The 25,170-nt window shown below is 39.6% G+C and overlaps 1 protein-coding gene across 2 annotated transcripts in view; it reads right to left on the reverse strand.

The window, feature by feature from the left end:
• Positions 1–23,360, reverse strand: part of LOC149776394 (uncharacterized) — a 54,042-nt gene extending 30,682 nt beyond the window's left edge. Inside the window, exons 1-2 of one of the 2 annotated variants that reach the window (XM_089940764.1) lie at positions 23,247–23,360; positions 16,363–17,694 (exon numbers count right to left, since the gene is read on the reverse strand). The gene's annotated coding sequence lies outside the window, so the exon portion shown is untranslated. Of the gene's footprint in view, positions 1–16,158; positions 16,300–16,362; positions 17,695–23,246 lie in introns of those variants that run through there. The other variant, XM_089940762.1, reaches the window with a different exon arrangement.
• Positions 23,361–25,170: the final 1,810 nt, after the last annotated feature.

The raw sequence follows: 25,170 nt of genomic DNA on the forward strand, positions 1-25,170 counted from the left end.
GGGGACGTTGGTTGGCGTGGAATTGTTCAAAGCTCTGGACATGGGATACCAACTGTTAGAAGTGTACGAAATTTGCCACTTTCCCAAGACACAACAATACCACAAGGGTGACCCCAGTCAGAAAGGCATTTTCGCAGACTACGTGGATGCCTTTTTGAAACTGAAACAAGTAGCCAGTGGTTATCCTTCCTGGTGTCACACTCCCGAAGACCAAAAGACATTCAAAGAGAAATACTATGAACAAGAAGGCATCTCTTTAGACCACATCGAGAAAAACGAAGGCAGGCGATCGTTTGCCAAAGTGATGTTAAATTGCTTGTGGGGTAAAATGGCACAACGACCGTGTTTACCCAAGACGGAATATTTGACAGAACCTTCCCGCTACTTCCAGATGATTCACGACAAAAACCAAATTCATGAAACACGTGGACGTCGTTCGCGAGGATTTGATCTTGGTCAATTACGAAGAAGATCTGGACTTTGTACAAGACGACCCTTTTGGAAATGTCATCATTGCGGCTTACGTGACAGCTCATGCTCGCTTAAAATTGTACGAAGCTTTAGAACTGTTAGGGGAACGCGTCCTGTACTTTGACACGGACAGTTGCATTTACATCCATCACCCGAGTCAACATCACCCTGACATCGAAGGAGACCGTTTAGGAGCCTGGACAGACGAGCATCCCGACGACAAGATTCTAAGTTTCGCCAGTGGTGGTCCTAAAAATTACGGTTACGAATACCGGGACAAACATGGAGAAGTGCACACGCAGTGCAAAGTGAAAGGATTGACTCTGAATTATCGTACCAGTCGAGTGGTCAACTTTGGGATATTGAAAGAAGCCTTGCAGTCTGGAAAAGATCACTTTAAAGTGACCACCTATCAACCGAACAAGATTGTACGTTTACCCACTCACCACATCGTCAGTCGACCCTTGGAAAAAGTCTACCAAATCGTGTACCAGAAGCAAGTGCGACTTCCCAATTATTTCACCTTACCGTATGGACACGTTGGTATTGGTCTGTATATAAAAAGGAACCCTAGGCAAGATCGATAGTTCATTGTGACTACCAAGACCAAGTGAACAAGATGAATACTTTCAGAGAAACACAAAACAAGTTTAGAAAGGCACAATTCAAGTGTGCGGCTTCGGAAGTGGAATGCGATTGTGAGCCTTGCGATGGGTACGATGCTGTACGTTGTGACCTTAGTGATGCCGTAAAGCATCATGGGAACTTTGTTCTCACTACCCCTAGCATGGAAAGTGATGCTGTGCGTGTCAAACCTGAGGGATGCGAAAGCGATGCCGCTTGTCCTCTTGGACATTTTACTGGGTTTCGTTTTAAAGGTGGATGTTCACCTTCACGTCTACCCCCCTACGGATGTCATCCAGCTCTGAGCAAACTCCTGCCCATGTCACTCAACCCTCATCGAAACGAACCTGTGAAAGACGAATATACGTTTCCTGTGCGTTTGTCGGAATACTGCGACTTTGAAAATCGTCTTCAATCGTTCAAAGGAAAATGGCCTAAGTATCTGGGAGGACCGACCCCCCGAAGAATTAGCCAGAGCCGGATTTTTCTACTTGGGCGAAGGAGATAAAGTCAAGTGCTTCAGTTGCGGTGTGTCACTTCACCACTGGGAACCGCAAGATTCGGCCTACGTAGAACATGCTCGATGGTCACCGAATTGTCATTACTTACCCTTAGTGGGACCGAGACATTAAAGTAACTTACCATGTCGTTGACGAAGAAGAAACCAGTTTGGCTAGGAGTCAAATGTTTGACATCACCGAGGCCAGTATTTAAACTTCATTTCAAAAACGATATTGAATCATTACCTAAAGAACTACAAGAGAAGATTTACAAGGAAGTTTGGCAGGGACTTGCCAGAGTGAAATCTCAATGGGTCACTGTAGAACTTTTGTGCCGAGAAATTCACAAGAGGAAAGTGAAAAAAGTCAACCAGTGTGTTAGATGTCTCTGGGTCAAGGGTGCATTCATCCTATTATATCGCTTTAGACCGTTTACATCAAAAGAGTTCAGTGACATTCTTGGACGTTACCCTGAATGGCAGTGGTCAGAAATTACTTACTATGTGGATTACTTTTGCTCTAGGAGAAGATTGTGAATTGTACGGACTGACCTATTCATGGATACTTTACAAGAGAACATTCGTGCTTTGCCTGTGGAGTTGAGAGAACGCATTTACCGAGAGCTGGTCAAAGTACAAGTCAAACGTAAGGAACAGTTGCATCCGTTACGTCACCGGTGTTTCAACCACTGGTACCTGAATGGTATAAGAGAACTGATTCGTCAGACATTGTTTCAGTGGTCAGACCTTGTTCAATACTTCCAAGCCCCCGATGATCCACGTGTTGATCATTTTGGTTACTTCGAGATTCACCTAGTACAACACATTGAGGAAGACAAGGTAAAGGATTACCGACATATTTTACGTGGAATCTACTTAGCGGAAGAGGAAACTTCTAAACGAAGTCTGACGTTTCGATTACAGTATGCAACATTTAAATTTCCCACTGGAGAACGACGATCTCTGGCTAGAAAGTACGTGTATTGTTTCCGAAACAAAAAGACTATAAAAACAGGTTGCCATGCCACGACTTTTATCGCATGTAATCCAACAGATTCCGTGGAAGGAACTCAATGACCATATTCAAACCGTGGATCATTACCATCGATTATTACAAGAACTGTATCCATTCAATTTGGGTCGACAAGTGGTGTGTGTCTTAGTGACTTGTTTTCTAGGATTTCGTTTACCAGCCGATTCCTTGGGGACTCTTTACGATCAGTACTTACCACACCCCCGTGGCCTTAAATGGTCACGAAAGACTCCTTTTGCTCAAAGATTTGCGGTTTCATCTGGATACTTCTCGACCTCTACGGGAAAAAAAGATTCGTCAACTTTTAGCTACCCAAGACGTGTATGACGATGTGTGTGTAGCTTGTGACTCACACCCCCATTGGACAGATGTCCGTGCCTGGAAAGAATGGGATTTTGAGGCTTGGACCCAAGAAGTGGCCCAGTATGCACGAGAGTTGTTCAAGGAAAAAAGTTACTTTTCAACCTGTGTTAGTGACGGTGCCAGAAGAACCCGTCACCCAGGACAGGACTGTCGTGGACAGGCCTGAAAGACCCTTTCGGGAGGACACTTGTGTGACCTTACCCCCTATAGAACTGGTCAGAACTTTACCCAAAACATGTTGTACAGGCACTTGTTTTTATTCCACGTTAATGGTTATCATGTGCCTTTTATCCTTGTACTTAAGCCTTTGGCTTTTATGTATTTTTGTCTTTCGTATTCATGTTTAAAACATTCAATAAACGTGTTCTGAAAAAAAGTATATAAACTCTCGTCTTGTTTGTTTTCGTGTCACAAGTGACATTCCTAACACTATGGCTACCTCTGCGGTCTCTCCTCCCTCTTCCTCTACTGTCAAAGTCATCGACGAACACTTAGATCGTGCCAGTTGGGAGGCTTTGTATCTTCGCCATCCCTTTACCATGCTCATTGCTGGACCTAGCGGTTCAGGCAAAACCGAATTCGTCAAACGTTTGATCGAACATAAACATCATTTGATCGATCGGCCACCTCAGCGGATCGTGTGGTGTTACAAAGAGTGGCAATCGGCGTACAGCCTCTTGCGAGAAAGTCAAGGCGATTCCATCGTGTTTGTGGAAGGCATTCCTAAAGAAGACGACGGCATCGTCTCTGACTCCCGTCAAACCCATTTAGTCATTTTCGACGACATGTTAGGAGAAGACGAAGAAGAAATTAAACTGTGGTTCACGCGCAAAGGGCATCACTGTAATGCCAGTGTCGTTTACATCACCCAAAATTTGTTTCAACAACGTAAAGCCCATCGCACCATTAGTCTCAATGCGCATTACGTGGTCTTGTTTAAAAGCCCTCGAGATAAATCGCAAGTGCAAGTCTTAGCCAAACAGTTAGGAACACCTTGGCTGACTCAGGCGTACGACGATGCCACTCAAACTCCACACGCCTATTTACTCGTCGATTTGAAACCTACGACCCCCGAGGATTTGCGATTTCGTACCCACTTGTTTCACCACTGGTGCCAAGACGGAGGACCTGTCCTGTACACGTCTTCGTCCTCGACTTAATTTCACTCCACAAAAAAATCTATAAAAACCTCAGACCCTTTTCGTCTGTCTCACACAACGTCAACATGACGTCCCTTCAGTCGCATCTTCCCGTCAAATTGATTCGTGCCTTGTATGGCATCAGTCGAGAAAAAAATCCACAAATACGAGCTCGTGTCTTAGAAGCTAGTCTCAAAGAAGTCTTACGATGGTTCACGGTGACGGCACGTCAATTACTCCAAGGGATCATTCAGATTCCTCATCAAACCAAACGCTTTTTTGATAGAAACAAAGTCGCTTTGACCCAACTGGCCGATTCCCGCATCGACACTCAAACCAAAAAACAAATCATTTTGAAACCTGGAGGGAGCGGTACTCTAGGAGGGGTCATCATTCGCTCTCTCTTAAGATGGGATCCTAATGCCCCCAAACTTCTCCCCAAGAAAAAAGTCAAACGAAGCTGCAAGAAGAAGAAAAAGACCAGGCCCCCAAGGAGAACTTCTCCAGTGGCGGGACCCTCCTCTTACCAGACACCACCCCGGAAAAAGAAAAGAAGCCCCCAGAAAAAGAAAAGTCCACAGAAGAAAACTAGTCGCAAGAGAGGTACTTCTTCGGCCAGGACGCAACCTTACACTCGCAAACCACGACCTGCCACGGCGGTGACTGCGTCTCCGGCAGCCTCACATTCATCCACTTCTCCGTTGATGACACCAAGAACTGAAGAGTACTTGGAGACGTTGATCACACCAAGAACTTCTCCGTTGATGACCCCAAGAAGAACTTCCCCAGTGGCAGAACCCTCCAATTTAGTGGCAGTGGCTGCTGCTCACAAAGTACCTTTTCCCAAAATCAAAGTCCAAGAAAGATCGGGCATGTTACAAAGTTTACTGGATTTGTCCAAGCAAGAACTGGCTCGGTTTAGTCCGTTACGTACCCCTGCACGACGTGTCATGCCTGTCCTGAAGTTGATACGACGTAAAGACAACCAGTGGCGACGCGTTCCAGTATAAAAAAGGCCTGTGACCAAGTCAGGGTATCAGTGTTTTTGGTGCTCCTGAAGACTCAAAGATGTCACCCTCCAGAAAACCCCAAGGAAAGAAAAGGAAAGGACTGCCACCACGTTTAGCCAAACATGGGGACATGTTATCTGTCCTTTCCAAAGCTTCTCCACCCCTACGAAAAAAACTCATTCAAACGGCCTCCAAAGAGGTCATCGATACCGTGTGCGAATGTTGTTTGAACGTTTTGAAAGGCACGATCCCTTTGTCCAAACACCAGAAACAATGCTTAAGCAAACATCGTCAAGTTCTTCGCCAAATGGTTCGAAAGAAAATTCCCATTCGTCAAAAAAAGAAGATGTTAGTGCAACGTGGAGGTATTTTGCCTCTCTTGTTAGGCCCCATACTGAAAGGAGTCTTGGGAACCATGTTGGGAGGACTGGTGGGAGCAAGATAAAAAGGCCTTCGGAAGTCCCAAGATCTCAGAATCGACCCCTGACAACCCCATGGAAGGACGAAAACTAGCTTTAGTGCCTTACAAACGATGGATGGAATACCATCGTTGGCAAGAACAACGCACCCCGCATTTACCTCCCAATCCCAATTTGAGCGAGATGTCCCAGTTACAACACGAATTGCAGTCCTTGATGGATCGCCAAGATTTGTCCGAAACAGAAAAATCGCAAAAGTACGGTCAACTCTTGCAACGACTGCAACTCTTTCACCAGAAAGCTTTAGACGAAACAGCTCTACCCACTCTGAAAGATTTTAAGACCTTGATGAAAAGTCCAGCACCATCACCAGTACCAGTACCAGTACCCGTGACCAAGACAGAAAAAGGAGAAGAAGAGGAAGGGTTTCAAACTCCACCAGAAAAAGTACGCAAGTTAACAACACCACCTACCTCCAGAATTGGATGGATTAAAAAGATGATGGCCACCCCTTCTTCGTCACAAGAGAAAAAGAAAGTGAAGACAGAAGTGAAAACAGAAGTGAAACAAGAACCGATATCCCCCGCTCAGACATCCTCCTCCTCTTCAACACCTATTGCCGGTCGCACACGCAAAGCATTGCAATCCAAGAAAATACCCCAAGAGAAAAAGAGTAGCCTCTTCCAAGAGTGGGTGCCTTATTAACACACCAACCAACACAAAAAATAAAAAAATGGAAAAAGTCTTAGCCAGCATTTACTACGATCCCTCGCATCCTGCAGGTTACGCAGGAGTTCAAAAATTGTATCGTGCTGCCAAAACGCGACTGAAAAGTCTCCGTTTACCTCAAGTGCAACGATGGTTGCAAGAACAAGCTACCTACACTTTACACAAACCCATTCGACGCAAGTTTGCCAGAAGTCGCACCCGAGTGGAAGGCATCGATCATCAATGGCAAGCCGATTTAGCCGATGTCTCTCATTTGGCCAGCTACAATCGTGGCTACAAATATTTGTTTTGTGTCATCGACGTCTTTTCCAAATTTGCCTGGGTCGTGCCCTTGACTTCCAAATCGAGCAGCGAGTTAGTGCGAGCCCTGCAACGGGTGTTGAAACAAAGCGGTCGTCACCCTCTTCGATGGCAAACGGACAAAGGCACCGAATTTCTGAACCAAGCTTTCCAAAAAGAATTAAAGAAACGTGACATTCATTTTTTTACCACCGAGAATCCCGAAACCAAAGCCAGCATCGTGGAACGTTTTCAACGCACTTTGAAAGAACGCATGTGGAAATATTTTACGCATCACCACACTCTGAAGTACATCGACATCTTACCGCACCTGGTGCAAGCGTACAACCAATCTTACCATCGAAGCATCGGACGTGCCCCGCAAGAAGTGACTCCCGACAACGAAGTGTTGGTGTTTGAGCGCCTGTTTGGTACGTTCCCGACGAGGGCTGTCCCCAAGAAAAGTGGAGAGTTGACCGTAGGAGATTGGGTGCGCATTGGCAAAACCAAGCGCCCTTTCGACAAAAGTTACTTACCTAACTGGACGACCGAATTGTTTCGTGTCACTGGACGAGTGCATGGCAGTCATCCTGCCGTCTATAAATTGGAAGACATGACGAAGAAGTGCTCAAAGGAACGTTTTCTTTGCCCGAGTTACAACGTGTCACCAAAAAAGAAGACGACGTGTACGACATCGAAAGCATTCTCGAACGCAGAACCCGTAAAGTGGGCAAACGACGTGTCAAAGAAGTCAAAGTACGTTGGAAAGGATATCCACCCAGTTTTGATTCTTGGATCGACGCTTCGCAAGTCATCGACTATAAAAAGAAGTGACCATCATGCCCTTTCACACAGACGCAGCTACTACGGCTACCACTCCTTCACCCAGTTCTTCTGTGCAAGATTTACATAAACAACCCTTGTGGGTGTGGTGCGGAGAACGTGTGCCTAAAACGCAAATCGTCTTTTTCTGCCAAATCTTCGTGGTGTATTGTGTCATCGGGGCAGCCATCGCCAATTTGAATTTGCAACAAGGAGACAAACAATTGTGGACCATTTTATTGAGCAGTTGCATCGGTTACCTGCTTCCCAATCCCTCCCTGAAATTCTCCTCGAACGGGAACCACGGGAACCTTGTGTCCAGTGCCAGTGCCAGTCACCACTCCAATAACAACAACAACAACCCCATTTTAGACGGAGACACGCCTCTGACGTCCAGTAACCCCTCGGACAGCCACAGAACTCTGGAATTATGAGTCACCAAAACCAATTTTACTTAACCTTACCCAGTGACAGTTCCATGGAGGTGTTTCCCAACAACATGTTGTGCTGTTACACGGCCAAATTACCTCAGGCCATCCCATTAGATCACGAAGCCCACTGGGAAGTGGCTTTAGTAGAAATCATTCACCCGACCCAAGTCCTCAATGTCCTTCCCAATCAAAATTTTTTTGATGTGGAAGTTCATGACGAACCATTGCAACAGTACTTGGATACCTATGGTAAATATGACAAGAAAACCCCTGGAACAAAAAAATCAAAAGTACACCACCTATCACTTGTTCATTCCTCCAGGCTATTATTTTAGTGGTCAACATTTGGTCAGCACCATAGCCTCCAGGTTTAATGTCGTGTTTCTTAAAGCTTTGGAAAGTGTCAAAAAAAAGTGTCACCATGGAATACCACAAAGCAGCTCGTCGCTTCTTGATGAAATTTGACGGGAGTAAAATCCTGTCCATTGTATTTTGTCCTGAATTGTTTGACATGTTGGGCGGAGACATGGACATGAGAATGGCCATGATCAAAAAAAAGGAATTACCAATCATTTACGACAACGAGTCTTTTAGCAAGTTATTTCGTGCCCCGGTAGAACTGAACCAAGGACTGAATTTGATGTTCGTGTATTCCGATGTGGTGGAGTACAACGTGGTGGGACACAGTTCTGTGCCGTTACTGCGTGTCATTCCTTTCAAAGTGGATTCTGTCACGAACGCTGACGAGGAAGGTGGAAACACTTATCACGTTCACCGCGAATTTGTACATCCTCACTATTTGCCTGTCAGCAAGTCGTATTTGGACACGGTCAACATTGCTATAAAAGGAGATCTGGGACAAAATATTCCATTCACCAAAGGAAAAGTCACGGTGAAACTCCATTTTCGAAAACGGTTCTCTCACGACTCGTAAGTCATGTATCCAGTGTACCGAGGGGTTGCTCGACAGCGAGGACACGGTTTAGGAGATATGTTAAAATCGGCCTTTCATTCGGTGGCCCCTGTGTTGAAACCGATGGTGACACGCGGATTGCACGCCTTGAAAGATGCAGCACTGACGCAAGGCAAAGAATTTCTCCAAAATGTCATCATCGACAAACAAAACCCTAAAGAAGCCTTCATGAGGGCAGGCAAAAATGTCTTGCTGCAAACGGGCAAAGACCTTTTGGGCCACCGAGAAACACCTATGAATGCCCTGCACGCTACCGAGTCAGGCATTCAGCAAGGACAAGGCAGAAAGAGACGACGAAGAAAACACCCTTTCACCAGACTTCACACTTCTAAAGCGAGAAAGGCCAAGAAAAGAAGAACCGTTCGAGACTTTTTCGATTATTGAGACACAGAACAAAATGATGCACCTAGAATCTTGCGCTTGTTCCAAGTCGGAACTGGATCTGTTTGCCATGCCCCCCACCATGATGACGATGCAAGAATCCCAGTGGGTGGAATTTCATCCCGTCTCCTCATTGACCGATTCCGCTCCCATCGAGTTTCAAATCAAAGGACAGTCCGAAGATTACATCGATCTGAATAGCAGTTACCTATACTTGAAAGGGAAAGTGATCGAACCACCCAACGCTAACCTAGACAATGATGATGCAGTAGCTCCCGTCAACAATTTCATGCATTCCTTGTTTAGCGAAGTGGACTTGTACTTAAATAACAAACTGGTCAGCAGCAGCATGGGTACTTACCCTTATCGAGCGTACCTGGAAAATCTCTTGACGTACGGAAAAGAAGCCAAGAACACTCATCTGGATGCTTGCGTGGTATGGAAACCTGACAAAGCGACTAAGTTCAACGGCCTTACACTTGCCGGGGATGCTTCAAATACAACGGGATTTGTAGAACGACGAACGAAAATTCATCTAAGTCGTAGTTTAGAACTGATGGATCGCTTGCATCTAGACATGTGGTTACAAGAAAAGTATTTGCTGAACGGGGTGGATATCCGCTTGAGACTGAATCGTAGCAGTGCCGCTTTCCATTTGATGGCTGCTGATGGTTCCACTTACAAAACCATCATCCAAGAAGCCAGACTCTACGTGCGTCGTGTGGAAGTGTTACCTAAAGTGGGAAACGACGTCACTCAGACGTTGAGCAGAACGACCGCCAAGTATCCGATACGTCGCGTGGAAGTGAAAACCTTCACCATTCCTGCTGGACAGCGATCCATGATCGAAGATCATCTGTTCCAAGGACAGTTACCCAAGCGTTTGATTGTTGGTATCGTCAAGAATTCAGCCTTCAACGGAGCCTACCATGAAAATCCTTTCAACTTTCATCATTACAATGTGTCCAAGATTGAAGTCAGTCGCGATGGAAAGACCTTGTGTACGCGACCCTTTGAGCCTAACTTTGGTGACAGGAATTATTTGAGATCGTACTTGTCGCTGTACGAAGCCACCGGACAGTTAGGAACCAACACCAGTCACGGTATTACGTACGAAGATTATGCAGGAGGCTATGCTTTGTGGGCTTTCGATTTCACTCCAGACCAAGGCAGCGACGAGGGACATTTCCACCCTATAAAGTCCGGCCAATTCGTGTGGAAATTCAGTTTGCGAGTCCACTGGATGCAGGGAACACAGTGGACGTCATCCTGTATGCAGAATTTGATAATACGATAGAAATCAAAAGTTTGAGAGAAGTCATTCTAGACTATTAGAAGCCATGGAAGACTGTTATCCCTCTTTACCTAGTGGAGAAACTTTGGAGATGGAATGTAAGGAGACCGTGGAAGGAGAATCCCAAGACAAAGACGATGAAGTTATGATGAAGTCAAGATGGCCAGAACAAGAAGCCCATTTAGTCTCCTGTTTTGCCAAACACCTGGCCGAAAAAATGACGGAATTGATCAAGAAAGATTGCTATGGATGTCAAAACGATCATCCCAGTCAAATTCAACACGATAAATGCCTGATGTTGAGTCAAGTAGAAAAATTGGATGAGTATCTGGACGAAGCTTGGAGTCTCATCTCGGACGAAGTCGTGTTTCATCAGTGGTATAAAGACTTGCGTGAACATTCTTGTCCACCATTAACCACTCAAGAGATCCATCGTATCGAAACGGGGGCCCCGAGTGGCCGAGTGGTCTAAAGCGCTCTTCGTTACGGATCACTGCCATCTCACCTCTGTCTGCGGCTGTTCGAGTCTAGGATTCAGCCAATGTGGATATGTGAGAAAGCTTGCCAGTAGCTTCTCGTGGGTCGGTGGTTCTTTCCGGTGTTTTCCCGGGTTCTTCCTCCACCATTAATACTGGCCGCCATGTATAGCCTATCGTGTGCTGAAAAATGGCGTTAAACCCAACAACAACAACAACATCGTATCGAAACTCTCCTGAATCAGAGTGAGTTGACGAAGCGAAGAAACGGTTATTTGTCAGACATTTTCAAGCAAAAAGTCAGGATCGAATTGATGACTTATTATTACCTGTGAAGAAGAAAACACACAAATCAATGGATACCTGGGAACTTTATTACCTTTTGAACCACAGTTCGTACACGGCTTCGTGGAATCCTGTCGTCTGTGCTAAAGATGAACTCCCTCATTGCAAACCTCAAGACCATCAAGCTTATGTGATCAACACGGACGACAGTCATCTCCCAGGAACCCACTGGGTAGCCGTCTACTTTCCTCAAGAAGGATGTGTGGAATATTTTGATTCGTACGGACTGCCCCCTTTGGAAGACGACATCATTGACTTTATGAGAAGAAATGCTCAGACTACCCGATTCAATAATGTGAAATTACAAGGCACAGATTCCTTGGTGTGTGGACAGCACTGTGTGTACTTTCTGCATCATCGCAGCCTGGGCTATTCCTTAGAACATTTAGTGACTCATTTTGATCCTCGTTCTTCTTCAAGAAACGATGTGAAAGTAGATCGATGGTTTTGTGACCATTATGCTTATCTTTTGTCTCTAGCTAGGAAACGTAGTGTCTGTCAATGGCCTAATGACTTCCAACAATGGAAATCACAATTTCATTCACAACGTTGCCAACCCTGTCCAAAATAATGTGTAAATTGAAAAAAATATTTGATGTTATATTGTTGGATTATTGTTAAAAATGTTAGAGTTGTTTGTTAGTGTTAAGTGATTTTGAATTAAAAAAATGTTGTGTTTTGAAAAAATGCCTTTGTCTTTTGTTTGGCTATAAGAATCTTGATTCATGCTCTTTGACTTCTTACTATCCCTCTCATGACACTCATTGAACGTTGAGGCTCGAAAACCGTGTGGGGGATGTTTTCCTTCACGTCCGCGCTTTGACTTTAAGAACCGGGGTTGTTTCCAGTCTAACCATCCATTGTCGACTTATCCTCCTAAGAAGATGTGCTCCAAACTAGCTAAGCTAAACGAAGCCTACGTGAATTTGCATAGGGTCAGACACAGTCTGATACCGAAGCCAGAAGAGATAGAGAATGTGAGAATGTTAAAAGTCACTGAAGACCTGATAGAAGAGCTCTTCAGAGAAGAAGTGAACAGGGAGAAAGAATGGACAGAGAAGTACAGACTTCAGAGACAGCAGCAACAGCAACAACAATAGTTGCAGCAGCAGCAACCTGAACCTGACAGAGGCTTTGTCGATTGTCGTATCGACACCAAAGAGTTCTTCTTCTCTTTCCGAAGAAGCAGACCTATCGTCAGAAAGTCTATCCTCAGAGGACGTCGCATTCTTAGAAACTAAAAGATTGCCATAGCAAACAAAAAATACAGCCCTTTTCAGGGCTACCCAATACTCTAGAAAAGAAATAACAATCCATTTGCCAATGTGTGTAGGTAGAGTAGTGTGAATATAAACACTTTTTTATAGTGTGAGTGTATGTTTTTGTGTATATGATTGTGTGCTTGTAAGTGCTCACGTATGTTTGTGTGGATAGTAGATTAAGATCATGTTTTTTTGCTGTTTGACGTGTGGGGAGAGTAGATTTGGGGTTTGATTGCTTTGCGTATGTGGATAGTATATTGAAGTGATTAATGAAAATTTTTAAATTAGTAATGGGCAGTATAAAAAAGTGTTTCTTTTAGGTCCGCGCGTTGTTTGGTCATGAGCTAGGTAAGATCAATTTTGTTTTAGGGGATGTTTTCCATCACGTCCGCGCTTTCAGTATAAATTGAAACTCGCTGGGCAGTCTAGCTACCCTGTTCATTCGTTAACAAGATAATGAATACCAGAATAAGCAAACTTCTTGAACTCCAGATACATCTGGAATATGTCAGGCGCCTGTTAAATGAACTGGCCGCGGAGGCCATAGTAGAAGAGGAAAGAATAAAGAAGGAAGAGGAGGAGAGAAGACAGAGGGAAGAGGAGGAAAAGAAAATAGGAGAGAGGATGGCTTACAAGATACCAGAGACAGAGGATTGGGGTGCTGAAGCCAATCATCCTCCCTCTGCGCTTTCAAGAAAAAAAGTAAAAGGAGACTGGGGAAGAAGATGTGTGTGTGGTGCCAGGCCTGGAAGGTGCTATCATTAACCAGGTGTCACTGGAGTTCAAAAACAAACAGCCCTTTTCAGGGCTAACCAATACTCTAGAAAAAGAAATAACAATCGATTTGCCAATGTGTATATGTAGAGTAGTGTGAATATAAACACTGACTCTTTTTCATAGTGTGAGTGTATAAGTAAATGTATATGATTGTGTGTTAATAAGGGCTAGCATAGGTTAGTGTGAATAGTAGATTAGGGTTTCATTTTAATGCTTTGCGTGTGTGGATAGTAGATTAGGGGTTTGAATAGGATTTGATTTTGATGCTTGGTTTGCGTGAATGGTAGATTTTGGTTAGTTTATTGCTGCTTCACGTATGTGGATAGTAGATCATATGAAATGAGAAAAGTAGGGGATGTTTTCCTTCACGTCCGCACGTTGTTTGGTCATGATCTAGGTAATATCAATTTTATGTCTTGGGGATGTTTTCCATCACGTCCGCGCTTTCACTATAAGAGCCCACAGTATTCGTCGTTCAAACCATTCTACAAAGAATTAAAAAAGAAGATGGCTTCGAACCAGCTTGATAAAATGAAAACATTGCAAGACGTCCTGGACAATTTGGGTATGATGGAGCAAATGTTAGTGAGGTTAAACGAGGATCACTATTCTTATAGCCCACATCGAGTGAAGATGGAGATTAACAACTTAAGAAAAGTAAAGGAAATGATAAGTGCTGTGATGAAAGAAATAAAGGAGGAGAAGGAGGATGAAGAGGAAAGGATAAGGATAAGAGAATGGAATGAAAAAATTGAAAAAGAAGAAGAAAATGAGAAGAGGAAGAAAGAAGAGGAGGAGAAGAAGAAAGAAGAGAAAAAAAGGAAGAAAAGAAGAGAAAAAGTGTAGGACAGAAAATAAGAAGTTGGTGGAGAAATAGAAGAAATTAGAAGAAGAAACCCAAAGGCCCTTTTTAGGGCCACCCACATTTCTCGAAAAGAGATTGACTTTCCATTGCCTACCCCATTTTTTTTTACTTTTTATTTTTTTTTATTTTTTTATTTTTTATTTTTTTAAAAAAAATAAATAGAGTGACCCAGGATTTTTTTTTTACCATTGTTCATATCCTCTTGAGGCTAAACAGTCCCACCCTGTTTATTCCCATATTAACATGTTGAATTCCCCTTGAGGCTAAACAGTCCCACGATTTTTCGTCCATGTTAAATTTCCCTTGAGGCTAAACAGTCCCAGGGTGGTTAATGTTAAATTTCCATTGAGGCTAAACCGTCCCGGGGGGGGGGGGTCTGTAATGCTAATTCCCATTGAGGCTGAATCGTCCCCTTATACTACTAACGTGTTAACTACTTAGTATATTTCAAGAAACGAATTATATATATATATATATATATATATATATATATATATATATATATATATATATATATGTGTGTGTGTGTGTGTGTGTGTGTGTGTGTGTGTGTGTGTATTTTGTTCATGAGGTTGTATGCAGAGGCCAAAGTCTTATCAGTTTAATTGATATAACTTGGGATGTGTTTATTCCTGTTGTTGCTATATTTAATCGTATGTACTCTCCGAGTGGGCATGTCAGACTTGCCTTATTTGTATAATAATTTTTAAACATTTTTGTGTGTTACATGAAACAAATACATTTTGAAATATGTTCCTAAAATTGTCTTTGTGCATTAAACCCATTTCTGCCACTATCCAGGATACCATACTCTTCTTCCAATAGTAGAATAGGCTTTTTAAGAAACGGCCAAGGAAAGACGGAAATGATTTGACACGCCATTCTCGAACATTTCTTTGCATTTAGACCACTATCGCCCATAATTCATGATAGTTACACTTAAACTATACAGCTGTTTGACCTGCTTGTTTGCGCAAATTTCACACATCCCGGAACTCAGTAAGAAAATGTAAGTATTAATAGCCACAATATAATAATCAGCTTAATAAACCAATATTAATATGAGTTTATTATTAGTAGTTGAAGCAATTAATTGCAATACACGCTGTTAATATTAATTTTTTGTAATACTTTACAAACTGTCGCCAAAATGCGCAGTTTCCAGCTTCTTTTTAATTTGATGTTGCATCACTTGCAGAAAAGAAAGTACATATTAATTTATTATAAAACTAATATTAAATGTTACAGATATGAATTATACCTACACAACCAATATACCCTATGGTATATTCGATATAATTGAAGTGCGTTTCGGTGTTTTTTATTGCGTTCTGGCGTTCGAGCGTTTCGTAGTACTAATAATAGTACCCCTACTACAACCACAACAAATCAAGTTGAGGCTACGACATCGTAGCTATGCGTTTCGCTGTTTCTATGCACCCGTTTTTAACATTGGGGATATGGTCCAAAAGGCCCCCAAATCGCTGTCTGCTAGCACACACTTCGAGCCACATATTTTGAAGCAAATATGGCTTTAAATAAAATGGACATTTACATTATATTTACTTTATCTGAAATACGTCTTCAATATCGTCAAATAATCTTCACCAAACTGTGATGTCACTGTTGAAGAATGTGTGATCTACTTTAGAGTTGGTAAGATCATAATTGCAAAACAAGTGCCTGAAACATATCTCATTCATCAAGGTGGGAATGAAATTAGGACGACTGACGACATTCTAGCAGTTCTTTCTCGTGTCCTTTACACCCACGATTGGTGGATTTTCACTTAAACTGATATCTACTTTCGTTTTCCAATTCAAATAACTTCCTCTTTAGCGTGTTTTCTTCGAAAGATATTTTTTTCATTTAAAGTATAAAAGATGTATATGAGCTCTAATACCACAAAGGGCCTCATCACGATTAGCCTAATAAATGATATTACATGATAAATTCGGTCCATTACCTGGCAACATTAACGGGTGTCCTTGTCGATCTTGTGTGACAACTAGGAATAAAAGCAAACTTGGAATCCCGCATACGAGCTCTTCCTCGAGCAGTTGGACATAGTACACAATTAATTTTACTATATGTTCTCTACATTTGTTTCTCAGTACTGACCTTTCCACTGTGTGACAATCAATGCAAATCATATGTTAATCTAAAATACCTTCAAAGATGACTTCACGGTGAAGTTCTTGTCAAAGGTTGACCTGCTCTTTTTTTAGATTATTGACTGTCAACATAACAGCATGTAACCAGAACACAAATTTCACTTCCGGATCATCACCAAGGCCTTATTACTCACTGTGCACTGTCGCCAAAATACATAAAGACAACAACACCCTGAGCTCATATTATCAAGAATAAACAGTTACCTTTAAATCCCTACCAAAAATGCATAAATAAAACTCTTCTATCACCACCAAAATGAGAGAGGAAAAAATGTTCTAAAAATAGACTAGAACTACATTCGTGGGTACTGAACTGGAAGTATTAATTGTGATGTAATTCCTGACAGGCTACATGTTTTACGCCAATTTTAGTCAAACTTTTATATTTGCAGGCTATACCTATTTCAACTTTATACATGAAGTCTTTTTGAATTTCCTTGCAAGGAAAACATGTGACACCTGTCAGAAAGTATGTAGTGCTGGTGTTCCACAGGGTGCAAGTTCTGGTCCAAGTGCTCTTGAGAAACCAAAACTAAATTTGCTATATCTTCCTTAATTATAGGAATTTTTCAATGCAGTAAAAACCTAATTGTGATACAAGATAAGCCCTGTCTGAAAATATGTTTGAAAATTACAAATGTTGATAAATTCAGTTTTAATGGCAAATTAAATTAACATTTAAATTTTAAAAACTAAATTTTATTGAAAACTTAAATTTTCATACAAGTTTTAAAACACAGTTTGACAAATTTTAGACAGAAAAGTTGACTAATGAATGATATTTAAAACAAATGGTAGTTTGGGTCTGTATAACTGATAACATTTTCCCCAGGGGTAGTGAAGCATCATAGCTCATAGTGATTTTGGCAGCAAACCGCAATATGCCTGTCCAGATGCATATAGGTGTACACACTAAAGAAACACTGACAGGTGCTATGTTCCACATTTATTGTGTCAGGTACTTAGGCAGTTGTTTCCATAACTAATAGCACATTCAGATTTAAAGTTCTAATGGGACCACTACCATGTTTTATAGCAAAAATGCATTCCATTTCAATGTCGATAACAACAAAAGGTGGCAATGGGACAGGAAAATAGTTACTAGGGAGGTTCTACCTTACTGAAAAATGGTGCTGATCTCTCTCATGAAAACCTAAGCCATGTCTTTGAGGTGCCATATATCAGTGTGGTGATATGAACTAATCTTGGTCACTTATGGCAGTACACTGCACATGCCCTTACGAAACCATGCTATTACCACCAGACTACTCAGGAGAGCTTCCAAGCTAATCCAACTCTAACACTTTGTTCCAGATACCAGGCTAGACCTGAAAAGATCCAATATGTTTCACTTAATTCTAGAAAACAGTAAGATCTATGTAAATGAAGTTAAACTGTGTTAGATATGGTGATTTCAAATTAACATTAAGGTTGCAAGCATGGGGGAAAATATTAAACTTGACAGAGTGACACTCAGAAATGTGAAGCAATGGCCATGTATTAAAGTGTTAAATTCATCCTAAAAGTATATGAGGTTTCTAGAAGCACATTTAGCCATTTACAAGTTAAAAAACTAATCAGGTAGACTATGTATCATAAAGTTTAAGGCAATGTTGGGGCGGTGAGGTTTGATCATTGGTGTAAACATTATTACATACCAGTATACAGGAAAGTCAGGTGACAATGTACTAAATTAGAATGTGTTACTATAAGCATCTTATTCATGAGGGAAATAACAATTTTGGATATTGCAAGTGAATACAGCCAAATGTGGTCATACAAATCAACTATAAGTACCAATAAATCCTATATCATCAGCTAAATGTGAAATTCTCATCCCCAAAACTTGTAAACAAGGATGGAAATTTGCATATGTGGGACATATACAATGTACTTGTTAAGATCAAATGTGCAAACATAATTCAAATTATCTATTTGAACATTTATATGGTATTTTGAAGAGTGTTGGTTACCAATTATTAAGCTCATTGATTGAATGGAATCAGATATCAGCTGATGTTTCAATACCGCACTCTGTCAAAGTACTAAATTGAAATATGTTACCATACATAGGCATATTCATGATGAAAATAACATTTTGGGATCTTTTCAGTGCACATAGCCATAAATGTGCTTTACAGGTTCACTATAGGTACAATGTCAGCCTATATGATGTACTGAATGTGAACTTTTGATCCCAAACATTCTAAAATGGATGGATATTTGTACATGTGGGATATGTAACCATGTACAAAGTTAAATTCAAATAATTTGTTTGAATGCTTCTTATGTAATCTTTAGAGTGTCAGTTAACAAATAGTATTGGTAATTAATAATGCATAAAGCAAGATGGATCATTAGAATTCCCATAACATCATATAGGCCACAATGCCGCACTACACCAATCAATATCTTAACCTAACTGAACAATAAAATGGAATGCATTTTGTATTCAACTTACATCATTTTGCTTTTTTCTTACATCCAAGGGTAAATATACCTGGGGGAAGCATATTTTATCCCTTTGACCTGTATTTCATTCTCAGACAGTTTAAAATGATTTAGTAGAGAACTTGAGTAGGTTCTAGTATAAAGTTTTCATCGCTGTCCTCTCACTAAATACCTTATAACTATGTTTATAAACAATTACTGAAGGCTATACAAGCAGAAGTTTGTTACTCAGGAAGTGACCCCATCATAAACACATAAATTAACTGATTGGACCCCTAATAAATAGTCTGAACGGCCAATACAAATTATAATTTTGTCTTCATGTATTTTTAATGAAGGTCTCATTTTGACTACAAAGATATTTTCTCTGACAAAATATAACAAAAATCCAACATTGGAGCTTTTATATGGTGTAGGAATATATACATGCTGATAACATTTAATATGATTCCCAAAAATATTATATATGTGCATTTTAGGGGTTTTTTAATTATTTTTTTTAATTTTTTAAAAATTTTATTAAAATTTTTAAAATAAAAATTAATTTTTTACTTTTAATTTCATTCTTATATTTTAAAAGTCAATATACATGACATATTAAAATTTCATGTGTCTATCTTTAATAATAAAGATTTTATACCAATTTAAACTTTGCTCCAATACTGCCCTTACAGGACATAGTACACAATTAATTTTACTATATGTTCTCTACATTTGTTTCTCAGTACTGACCTTTCCACTGTGTGACAATCAATGCAAATCATATGTTAATCTAAAATACCTTCAAAGATGACTTCACGGTGAAGTTCTTGTCAAAGGTTGACCTGCTCTTTTTTTAGATTATTGACTGTCAACATAACAGCATGTAACCAGAACACAAATTTCACTTCCGGATCATCACCAAGGCCTTATTACTCACTGTGCACTGTCGCCAAAATACATACAGACAACAACACCCTGAGCTCATATTATCAAGAATAAACAGTTACCTTTAAATCCCTACCAAAAATGCATAAATAAAACTCTTCTATCACCACCAAAATGAAGAGGAAAAAATGTTCTAAAAATAGACTAGAACTACATTCGTGGGTACTGAACTGGAAGTATTAATTGTGATGTAATTCCAGTTGCAAGACCATGCGAAGCGATATAAATAGAACCGGTTAGTTCCTAGGTGAATTGCGAAGAAAAAATGTTGGAAATTAGCTCTTTTTTTTCCCTTCTTTTTTAATAAATAAAACTGTCCAGTGACAAATACATTGACAACAAAACTGCAACTAAATCTGTCGCTCATAATTATGCTAATAATGTATTAAATACACTTGAAGGAAACATGAAAAGGTTTTGATTAAATCTGCCAATTTTCATGAGAATCTGGTGAAATTAGATATAATTTGCTTTTTCCTGTTTTCATTAGTTTTAAGTGAATTTTGAAATAGGCTGTGAAAAAGATGTTGAAAAATGACTTATAACTTGCATAATACCTTTTATACATGACTATTGTCATAAAATTATATAGTTATGTTTAAGAGCATATATAATATATCTAATGGGTAATCTAATTTAATGAAAAATAGCACCAATAAACTGGTAAGATACACTTATGAATTATAAGATAATGTCAACTTTTCCTACCCAATATGAACAGAGTATGAATGTTAACATTGGCATCTTGAATCTGTATCTTGTTAAAACAACAATAAACTGTTCAAATTTTTCTATTAGTTAAATTCTGAAATAAATTTGATTCCATATTATTTTGATTTAGATTGACAAAATAGTACAAATGTTTTACATATTATTTTGGATAAGTATTACAAACATCAGTAGTTAAAGGGTATAATATGGGATATAGCTGCACATCATGGGGAATTAAGATTAAGTATGACCCTATATGGATCAATGGAAATTTAACATTAAATATGACACTGTGCTCTCCATGGAAAATCTAATGTTGAAAACATCTATAAATAAGATGATCATGTGAATCATTTGGACTGAATGCAATATAAGTCTATGAGACAATGCTCATCTTGACTGACCAAAGAGAAACATGACTCACTTATGCCTACAACCACATACCAAAAAAACCCAAACCAAAAGCAGTTTGGTCAAGTAGCAACGTATGGGGTAGAGTGATTAAGAATATCACATAGCAACCATGTACATCCACCTTCACAGTCCAACACTCACCCATTACAGATCAAACAAAAGGAATGTGTGTGTATGATTTGGAATTTTTAATGTAGCTTTAACAATTTTTCAGTCATATCTACTATGATGTCTGCAGTGTGGCAGTTTATAGTGATGTATAGCACTGGGGCATCATGCCACAGACATGTAGCACAATGTCCCACCCTGCACCTAGTCACATTAACCTGAAACCAGGCTGACTAGTCCTAACACTAACCTCTTCATGCTGAGAGCCTAGAATAAAGGAAGGAAGGTAAGGGATATGTTATGGTCACACACACACACACACACACACACACACACACACACACACACAATCATTTCATAACCATACCATCACATGTATGTTCTAAATGGCCTGTATTTGCTGAGTTGCTACAACATACAGTGTACCAAGAAAACCTTTATTTCATTTTTTGAATACCAGCACCCTACCCCATCCTCAGATGAGGCAAAATAAATTAACAACAATCATAAAGCCAAGGTTCCTGTCAAATCTTTTCTTCAAAATTCCTTTATCATATCACATTATTAGCCAAACCAATACAACATATCCACAAACAGCCTTATTCTCATTTTTCAAAAATAACGCTTTTCAAACCAACAAAAAAATTTCACCAACCAACACCATAGATTTACACAAAATTTTCTTTAAAATTATTGATTTCTATATAGGTCACAAAAACATAATTTTTTAAACCCAACACTAAACACTAAAGCCCATGAAACAAACAAATCATTACAAATAGAAAAAAGGCAGCTCTCATATTATGACCCCTACAACATAAGTTATTAACCATAGCATCACCGTTCAACAAAAACAAAACAATTATGCCATTATCAGTAACTCATTAATTTTGAGTCATTTCAGATCCCTGTGGTAAAATATTACTTAAATGTCCACTAGCAATTTTTTATATTTTAAAATTTACAAAATTTTAACTTTTGATACATGGACCTTGGATTAAAAAAGATCACCCAACAACAAGCACCTTACTCTTATACTGCAACTAAGTTTAATTCTCTAGTTAATAAAGAAATTGCAAATGTCCATAAATTGATAAAACATGTTGCACAAGAAGTGATTATTTTATGTACAAGCAACATCTCTGACCATTACACTTTAAAGGTCGAGTTCAGTGTTGTGTAAAAACCTGCATTGCACAAGTACATGTATCTTGACATGTTAATATTTTATTTTTTCATGATAGGGTATCATTCATTGAAGGATAGAACTGAAAAAGCCTGCCTTCTACATAGTACTTTAACTATTACTGAAATGGGAGTTTAAGCTTAATTCCAGTATAACATTAGTGCTAAAATGACAAATTTTGAGAGCCACAGGTAATGAAAAACTAAGAAAGTCAAAATAGTCATCAGCTAATGCAGAAAACAGAAGTTGTTCAGTTTACTCCAAGAAATTCAAAATTCCACTAGATGTACAGGTAAAGCTCGTACTGACTTGCTCTTCTTTGAGACTTATAATTATGTTGGAATAAAATATGGGAACTAACAGAAGTTTCATACCAAGATTATGAACTGGCGAATATCCGTCTCCATTTATGATAAGGTTACTTCTGAGCAATTGACTAATTTTTGTGTACGAGATAAGTACCATGACAATTGTATGTCATGACCAATAGTTACTGATTCTACAGTTAATGCAAAAAAAATTTCTTGTTTCAAGACTTATGTTAAGGCCCCATATGTTGTGACATTATACCATAATTATATGCATACTTCAATGAACAGACTGCCAATCAATTAGAGGGGCACCTGCTGGATCACTTATACGAATGATTTAAATTACAGACAATGGCAACAAAAAAAAGGGATAAGGGTTGGATAAGATAATGCTATGATAACTTCTTTTTTCTTTAAGTACCTATTACTTTTTATCTCATCTGAGAGACAAAAAGGAAACAATTTTGGATTTTTTTTATCCTGACAGAAAAAGTGTAAGGGTTGGCAGCAAAAAAATGGGATGGTCAGCCAATGAGAAATAAGCATTTTTTCCATGATGGACTTCAAATGTACTATTAACAAAATCTGTCCTTTCCCAAAAGTCCAAAAATATTGTTCCTGTACCTTTGCATATATACCTTTTAGAGACTGACTTCTGATGGGAAACAATGATCTGGTTAGGTACATTATGGCACAGTACACAAATATGTTATTTCATTCCTCGGCAATTGGAGTAAAGTGCCTTGCTCAAGGAAAAACAACTGAAACTCACACAGGCTGGTCCTATGATAGGATCTGAACCCATGTCCTTTCAGTCGTGAGTCTGGAACACCAACCATCGAGTCACCATAGCTCCATGAAACAAGAAAACAGTTTTAATTTCTGCATAATCCTGGAAATATATACTTAAATAATAAATATACTTCAGAAAACAGAATCCAGTATGATCATATTGATGATGGTAATTAATACATCACCAGTTATTATTATATGTAGAAAGCCATGCTATGCTGTGCCACAACATAAGGACCGAAATGATCTAGGTTTATACAAAGACCACAGACTTAGTTCCCAATTTCTGCATATTGTTGTTCATTTTTTTACAAAGCTGTACATATAAACATAAATTTAATAAAATCATCACCTATTTTTTAAAATTTGTTTATCATATTTTATATGACCATACTTACCATACTCCGAATCCAGTGTAAGATTTCTTTAAAAGCATTTCACAAATATAACTCTCTTAGGGTAGAGTTACCATTCTTTAGATAGAGTTACCATACTTTAGATAGAGTTACCATACTTTAGATTGAGTTACCATACTTTTAACATTAATAAAAAATATACTCATGACTGTCATAAGGAAAATATATGAAATAAAAATGTCTATCTATTTCAATCTCTTGGTCTGGACTTAATCCTCACCCCCCCCCCCCAATGGCATGTAGGCATCATGCAACAAGTGGAATAACCTTCCAAACTGTGAAATATGACTTAATTAGGCAACAATAACAGTCCTTTTGGGCATTTAACATCTACCAAATATTCTTTATATGCCAAAAATTGCTAAACATGGTATGCATGGAACATTAAAAAAATTTGAATAGCTTCTTGACCATGGGTCAATAATAACAGTACCTTTTCCACTGTCATATTATCATTTTTAGGTGAAATGATTATATATAACTAATGCAGGTTAAGAAATAAAAAGAAAATAAAAGAAACACACATACACACACACTCTCTTCGGAATAATCATTTTAGGACTACATTCCAGACATCATGTAATGAAGTATAAAATACTTCATATATGTGAAACTTGGGTCAACACAGCAATATTAATAGTCCCTGTAGTCCCTGTCCAAATGGCAATATTAATAGTCACTGTAGTCCCTGTCCACATGGCAATATTAATAGTCCTTGTAGTCCCTGTCCACATGGCAATATTAATAGTCACTGTATGGATCCACAGGGCAATATTAATAGTCCCTGTAGTCCCTGTCCACACGTCAATATGAATAGTCACTGAGCAGCAGGGGGGGCGAATCCGACATTTTGTCCAATCGTCATTTTGCTTAATTAATACTTCTGCACTCAGCGGATCCGGTGTAGTCAGCGCCTGGTAAAAAAAAAAAAACGACGACGGTCCATCCTACACGACGATGACGTCATTTGGTTCTGCGAGCCGATCCCAGTTTTGTCAGCGTCCGGTAAACACAGCGACGACCGCGTCGATGTCATTTCCCCCCTGCTGCTAAGAAGTTATTTACAATGATTTTATAAACAGAGTAACCACTAACTCCTCCTCTTGTAGATCAATTAGGTTATTTGACTGCTCGGTAAGTCTAAAATTAATTCTCGTTAAAAACCGATTATGGCATCGCATATAGACCGGATTAATCGGGCTCTCAACGATTAAGAATCCGGGAGGGGCTGTTGGCGAAAATGAATAAAGGATATACCCCTGTTGAGCTTGATTTGATTGCTTGGTATCTACCTGGTAACTCCCTTCGATAACATCACACACTAGATTGATTGCTATCACCGATGCGATATTTACGTTGTATGGAGCAATATGCCTACCACCATCTCCGTTATCGTGTCTGAGGATGATTGATGGACCGAGAAAATCAATAAGAGACTTTCTTAGTTCTGGCGCGTTGTATCCTGGAAACTTGAAATCGGGTAAATCG

The sequence above is a fragment of the Sinohyriopsis cumingii genome, chromosome 18 (genome assembly GCF_028554795.1).
Source record: "Sinohyriopsis cumingii isolate HCF-2022 chromosome 18, ASM2855479v2, whole genome shotgun sequence".
Classification (NCBI taxonomy): Eukaryota; Metazoa; Mollusca; class Bivalvia; order Unionida; family Unionidae; genus Sinohyriopsis; species Sinohyriopsis cumingii.